The following is a 7,145-nucleotide window of genomic DNA, read 5'->3' as shown; positions in this document are numbered from 1 at the left end:
GGCCATGTAGACCACAAACACATATACGATTCTGTTTTTACACATCTTAGAAATACAGCATGCATTATTCCACTTCCATCCTGTGTCTCTCGTTTTCAAGGCTGCTGAACTGTTTCTTCAGAGCTACCTATAAAGCAACTCAGACTCTGGTATTGGGCTTTTCCTTTAAAAAGTGAAACTTGGAAAGGATATTTGCTCAATTTAAGGTAAAACTTCTGCATCTCTGGGTGATTTGCTATCTCCAGGTATGGTACAACTTTCAGCAGCATTAAAAGGAGAGCTGCCTCTTGCACAAAGGCAATTCTTCCCTGATCACTTCACAGGTTAACTTTGGACAGATCAGATAGGACAGTTTCAAAGTGAATGCTGACGTATTATGTCAAGTAAGAGTCACTTCCAAGAAGAGTTCCTTAGTAGCCTCTGAAGCATTTTTCCCCTTTTTATTCCTATAAATACCAGCTAATTTGAGCACAGATAAAGATTTCTTCAGGCTGATGTCTGGATGTTAAAGAAATACTGCTGGTTTCTTTGGAAAATTGTGCTGTGTGTAGGCCATGTCATCGAGAATGATTGTTTAGGAGTGAAAAATTATAATAAAACACAAACTTCAGGGCAAAAGGAACACCCATGCCATTGATGACTGTTCCGCATTATTGTTCAGCTGCTTCTCCAAACCTTTACTCATGGTAATTATGCTTTGAGCCCGGGCCAAATAATTTTTAATTTGAGTTAAAGGTGACCTTGTTGCAGATTTTTAACAAACACAATACAAAGCATAAATGATTTTTTTTCCTTATGGGAAGAAAACATCACTCACTTGGAAAGTATATGGTAAGCATGGGATATACAGGTAGTCCTCGATTGTACCACAATTGAGCCCAAAATTTCTGTTGCTAAGGGAGATATTTGTTAAGTGAGTTTTGTCTCATTTTACCTTTCTTGCTAGTTGTTAAGCAAATCACTGTGGTTGTTGAGTTAGTAACATGGATGTTAAGTGAATCTGGCTCCTCCATTGACCTATCCTTATCAGGTCACAAAAGTTGATCACATGATCCTGGGGTGCTGCAACCATCAAAAGTACGAGTCAGTTGCCAAGCACCTGCATTTTGATCATGTCACCATGGGGATGCTTCATGTGAAAAAATGGTCCTAAGTCACTTTTTTCAATGCCATTGTAACTTCGGTCACTAAATGAACTGTTGTAAGTCAATGATTACCTTTACTTAAAAAATATTCCTTCCCTTAATACCATCCAACACATGTATTAAGATCAGGTGAAGAGTCTACTATCAGAGTAGAATACAAGTGACAGCTAGGACCAGGGCAATACAACTTATAGAACTATTTTCTTGAGAACAATTGTTTTGAAATTTTGCTCTCCCAAGACATTTTAGGATATCAAATCCAGTAAGACTGGGCTGTCTTTCAGATTTTCCACTTTTCAAAATGAGCTCTGTTTTAATGTTTATATTTTTTTCCAAATAATTTACTTTTGATTGTATTTAAGATTTTTATTTTTCTCATAGTTCTGCATTTATCCAGGAAGAATTGTAGAGAAATAAGGGATATGCTTTAAATATAGTAGGGTATACAGTTCAGATCCAAGCATTTTTAGCCAGGACAGGCTATATTCCTTGTGTAAAATTATGAAGGAATACTATTATGAAGCTAAGTGGTCTGACATGACTAAAGGTACCCTCACGTTCCTAGCCTTTGCTTCCATGAGGGAGCTGCCTGTGCAATGTGTGCACTATACAGTACTGCATATTTGGCATTTCTTCTGGGACAATTCCGAAACAAAATATATACCGAACAATATGGCTAGGTCCACACATGGTCAGTTACAAATGCCAAATTTAGTTAATCAGGTTATATGAACTCAACCAGTGTTTTGTTTCTGTGTTAGGGTTATTTCTGTGTAAGCTTGGTCTGTCTTTTGTAACTACACCACAGAAAGTGCTGTAGTTTCATCTTCCAAATTAAGGGACGAGGCAAACTTTGAAAGTGCTGAACATCCAGAAAATGGGGGAGGCATCAATCTAAGTCACCGCAAGGTCATCTTACATGCAGTTCTTACATATATCTTAAACCGAAAATTCACTCTTTACAAAAATCATGTAGGGGGCAGGACCCTGCAGCAAAATACCCTACAATAGCGGCGAATATCTGTAGCTTGGGTATAGGTTTGTTCTCAGAACTCGTGGGTTGGTTTCCGAACGTTTTGTTACCAGGCTAGGCAACATCTTCAGCCTTGTTGTTATTAGTTGTGTAGTTGTATACGACCCATCGCGACCCTATGGACAATGTTCCTCCAGGCCTTCCTGTCCTCTACCATCTTCTGGAGTCCATTTAAGCTCACGCCTACCGCTTCAGTGACTCCATCCAGCCACCTCATTCTCTGTCATCCCCTTCTTCTATTGCCCTCCATCTTTCCCAGCATTAGGCTCTTCTCCAGTGAGTCCTTCCTTCTCATTAGGTGGCCAAAGTATTTGAGTTTTAGCTTCAGGATCTTCAGCCTACTCTGTAGTAAAAATATTCAGGTGATCCAGTGCAACTCTCATTCTAGTTCAGCCTCTTAAGCACAACTGCTTATCTAACCTCTGATTCGGAAGGGTTTATTTCCAGCCAAGTCCAATGGAAGCTTAGTCTTAAGGGCCCAAGAGTAGCAGCCTAAATCTGAAAGGAGCTGCTCGGTGTCACCTTCCTTTCCCTCTGATACACACGAAGAGCTGCGGGTAGCAAGAGCTACAGGAATACAAGCCACACACAAGGCTGAGATTTCCCTCAGACCAGCCACTGGAGCTTCCAATGCGGTCTCCCAGACCTCGGGCTGGCTCGTTTCCTCAGAAAATATCTTTCAACGTCTTCCTCAACCCGGAGGTCCTTCAAAGGTTGGACCTACGGCTCCCACGCTCCTCGGCCATCACAACAGGAAATTGGCGGGAACGGCAGGCCAACACATGCGCAGGACCCCCTAGATCAGGGGTCTTTAGACTTGGCCCTTTTATGATTTGTGGACTTCAACTCCCAGAATTCCTCAGCCAGCGATGCTGGCTGAGGAATTCTGGGAATTGAAGTCCACAAGTCATAAAAGGGCCAAGTTTGACGACCCCTGCCCTAGATGACGGGAAGCTGTTTGAGGGAAGAAGGCTGGCGATGGTGGGGGTACTCCAGCACGGTTCCCCGCTCCTAGGCTCTCTCTCTCTCTCTCTCTCTCTCTCTCTGGACGCGGAGGCGTCGCCTTGCGACGTTGTCTCGAGCAACGCCGAGCAGGGCGACGAGTGACGCGCGCAAGGGGCTACGTCACCGCGCCGCGTCGGGCGGGCGGGAGTGACGCAAGAGGCGCGCGCGCGCGCAGGCAGGGGGAGGGGCCGGCAGCTTCTCACCCTTTTTTTCTGTTTCTTTTTTTTTCTTTTCTTTTCCCTCCCTTCTTCCTCCCCTTCCCTCTTTTTTTTAAAAAAATATCCCCGTTCCCCCCTCCCCTCCTTTTCTTTTGGCCTTCCCGCCTCCCTCTCTCCAGCCCTCCCCGCCTCGGCGGCCCCCACCTGACCCTCGGCGAGTCGCCCGGCCCGCAGCCATCCGCCGGCCCGCCCGGATCCGGGCCCCCGACCTGCCCCGCTCTCTCCTGCGCCAGCGCCTCCGCTTTCAGCTGGGACGCTCCCGTCCCACGCGCGGGAGCTCCAGCCTGGCTGGCTCGGCGGGATAACCCTCCACCGGCCCGGCCCGTCGCTCCGCCCCGAGTCGGCCCCCTCTGCTTTTCTCGGCGGCCGCTTTCAGCCCCGCTGCAGCTGCCCGCGCTTGTTGCCGCCCGGGACTTCCTCCTCCCGCCGCGGCTTCTACCTACGCTCTACCGCTCACGTCAGAGGAAGCGGGGAAGACAGCGGGTCCCTCGGCCGGCGCCACCTCTCCTCCTCCCCGCCCAAGAGGAGGGGAGCAGGAAGAAGAGGGAAGCGGCGGCACGAAGACACGCCAGTGACGGAAGGGGGGGACGGGGTCCCTGCTCTCCCCCCTCCTTCTCCCTCCCTCCCCCCTCCCTTCCTCCCTCCCCCGGAGGTAAGTAGCGCGCTCTCGCCTTGCAAAGTTTCGGTCGCCTTCCCGATTCAGATACCGGGAGGGAGGACCGTTTCGGGTGGGAGGAGTGGGTCGGCGGGGGAGAGGGGAAGGGGGGGTGCCGACGGTCAGCCCCTTTGTTTTTCATGCTGGGGAAGGGAGAGAGAGAGAGAGAGAGAGAGAGAGAGAGAGAGAGAGAGAGGAGGAAGAGGAAGAGGAAGAATGTCTCCTCCGGGAGAGAAAGGAGAATGAAGGTGCAACAAGTCAAAAGCCCAGGAAGGGAATGATGTCTGCAACATGCTTTTGAATTTGGGAATGGCAGGAAGCGGGTAGTTCGGCTGGCCTTCGGAAACGGCGCCCCCGTCTCTGTCTGGGGTGGAGAAAAGAAGAAGTAGTGCCATTGAACCTGGCCGAAGGAAGGGTCGGCGTCCTGTGTGTGTGTGTGTGCGTGTGTGCCATTCAGCATTTGGCTTGAGAATCCTAAGTTTGGGGCCGGATGGAACTGTTGAGGCCATGGACGTGTGTATCTTGCCAGCACCGGAGTATATTCGGGTTAGGGATTCGTAGTTGCTGGGTGTAATAATGGCCTTACTTAATTTGCAAGAGGCTTTGGCTGTTAGTTCATTTGTGGGCTTGGTAAAATATTCCTGCCTAAAAGGAATATTCTTAACCATATGGGTTCCCATGATTCTTCGGGGGGGGGGGGCTCCAGATCGCTTTTGGTGCTGTTTTACAGAGATGAATATAGTTATCTTCTGAGTGGTAACTGAGATCCTTAGATGATGATGATGATACCTTTATCGTAAAGGGCATGAACATTCCACAAACCTGGATTTCTGTCCAAAAGGAAATTTCTCAGAATCTCAGCCTGTTGTACATTTTGGAAGCAGGCATATTATCTCTTTTTACCTGGCTTTTGGAATTCAGAGTTTAGTTATAAAAGGTGGGGAGATTTAATTTATACATTGTCTTAATCTGTTTTATGGATGGACATTAACGGATGTGTGTATATGTGTGTTTTTGCAAGGCTTTGGGATGAGATGTGCATATTTAAATAAGGAAGTAAGGAAACAATGGTTTTTAGAAGTGATGAAAGCAAGGCAAAAAAAACACCCCTCAACGACCACAAAAGATGGAGTGAAGAAGGACTGTCATAAATGAAAAACAGTCATTTTCTGTGCTGTTTTTTGTTTCAAGTCTGGTAAAAACCTTTGAGAGCAAATGTTAAATGTATGGTAGTTTGGTATCAGTAAATTGGGTTTAGTTCCTGATGACTGCATGGAGAAATATTTGCCATTTCATCTTGTCTCTGGTACAACTTGCAGGGTTTTTCTGGATACAATTTTGTACCTACTTTGATTCCATTCATCTACCTTGTCTGTTGTTTTCTTCTATTTCCCTCAATTTACCAGACATAGGAATTTTTTTTGTCACCTCACATGCTCAAAGCATGTGAGTTCCTGCTTGTTGATCATACCTTTCAGGTAGCAGTCAGTCTTTATTTGGTCAAAGATTATTGGTTCTTTCTGCAATCTTTCTGTACTCTTAATAACCATCTTCAAATCCATGATTCAAAGGTGTGTATATTTTTTTCTCTCATCCTTTCTCAGTGTAATCCAGTGTTAGCCATGCCTTGTCATTAGAAAAATCATTTCTTTTACTCTGATTTTTGTTGTAATAGGAATATACTTAGTCTCATGATCTTGTCTAAGCTTGTTATTGCTTTTCTCCCTATTAATCTGCTTGTTTCTCTAGCATGCTCTCTACCTTTCATCTTGAGCTAAAAGTAATAAAACTATTCAGCATCTTATTTTTTTTTCAAAATTGGTGAACTGACTAAACATATTAGTTGAAATTACATTTTTAATATCTAGCAATAAGCTACATTTTTTTTACTTTCTAGTTGTTACTTTCATTATTAGCTATTCTTCTAGCTAACAGTGCTATAGTCTGCATATCACAAATAGTTATTGTCACTGTCATATATTCCAGTCCTAGTGTTTTTATAATATGTCCATATAAGTTAAACATATATGGGGACAATATATTTTGTGTGTTTGTATGTGTGCATGTTTATGTCTGTGTATGTTCATTCAGTTTCTTACTCTAAATCTGGTTTTGCAATTTTTTTTTTTATAATAGCTTCATTTTTGTTGTAAAAAATCCCTCAGAAAAATAATCAGATGTATCTGGCATACTCATTAACCTTAACATATTTTGTTCTGGTACGAGCTATGAATCAAAAGCCTTGTTATATTCAATAGAGCTTTCTTATGTCCTTTAGTTTATCCATTATCTTATGTCAACTATTGGTTTTGCCGGTTGCAAAACCTGCCTATTTATTTGACATTTTGTCTGTATGTTTAACTATTGTTCTTTGTAAAATCTTGAGCTACTGCTTTAGTTTAATATTTTGTACATTCTTTTGTACGTCCCTGCTTTGGTGTCACGCCACTTTTTTGCAGTCTCTAAGAGGTAGCCTTGTTCCTTATTTATTAATAAGGAGCTGTTAGCACTTTAATGGCTTTCTTCTGCAGCTTTAAACAGTTCATTGGATAGTTCATCTGTTTCTGATGCTTTTCTATTTGATAAATGTGTTGATGCCTGTCATACCTCACCTATTACCCATTGTTCTTTTTTTTCTGCAAATGTTTCTTTCATGTATAACGCTTTCATCTATTTGTAAAGAATTACAGTTCTGCATAGCTTTTCTATTTTCTTTTCCACCTGTATTAGATCTCTCTCACAATGGAACAGCCTTTCCCCTGAAGTCCAAAAGCCCCCCACTCTTTTGGCCTTCTAGAAGGCCTTGACAGCCTGGCTCTTCCTTCAGGGGGAAGGTTTGGGTTAGGATGTAAGTTGAGTCCAGCCTATGTGCACTTGCTGTGATGGTGCTATGAGCCTAGTTAAAATATGTTAGTCTTTAATTTGGTGGAGAAGTTGTTGGTATTTTAAAAAAAATATGGGTTTGATTGTTGTTAAGTTTCCCAAGGTTACATTGTGGCCATCTAAATCATCACCATCATCACCATCATAATCAAAGATAGTGCCAGTAGTAATAGGCACCTTGAGTACAGTCCCAAAACATCTGGAGC

General features: G+C 43.8%; 1 protein-coding gene across 12 annotated transcripts in view; it reads left to right on the top strand.

Moving 5' to 3' along the window:
- The first annotated feature begins 1,293 nt into the window (after positions 1–1,293).
- The window catches only part of R3HDM2 (R3H domain containing 2), a 196,282-nt gene continuing 190,430 nt past the window's right edge, over positions 1,294–7,145 (top strand). For 3 of the 12 annotated variants that reach the window (XM_083356181.1, XM_083356188.1, XM_083356187.1), the window contains exon 1: positions 1,296–4,053. The gene's annotated coding sequence lies outside the window, so the exon portion shown is untranslated. Of the gene's footprint in view, positions 4,054–7,145 lie in introns of all 12 variants that reach the window. The other 9 variants (XM_083356179.1, XM_083356184.1, XM_083356191.1 and 6 more) reach the window with 6 other exon arrangements.

Source organism: Vipera ursinii (genome assembly GCF_947247035.1).
Source record: "Vipera ursinii genome assembly, chromosome: 2".
In the NCBI taxonomy this organism is placed as follows: Eukaryota; Metazoa; Chordata; class Lepidosauria; order Squamata; family Viperidae; genus Vipera; species Vipera ursinii.
The sequence above is the reverse complement of the archived record's forward strand: the minus strand, read 5'-3'. Positions and strand labels throughout refer to the sequence as shown.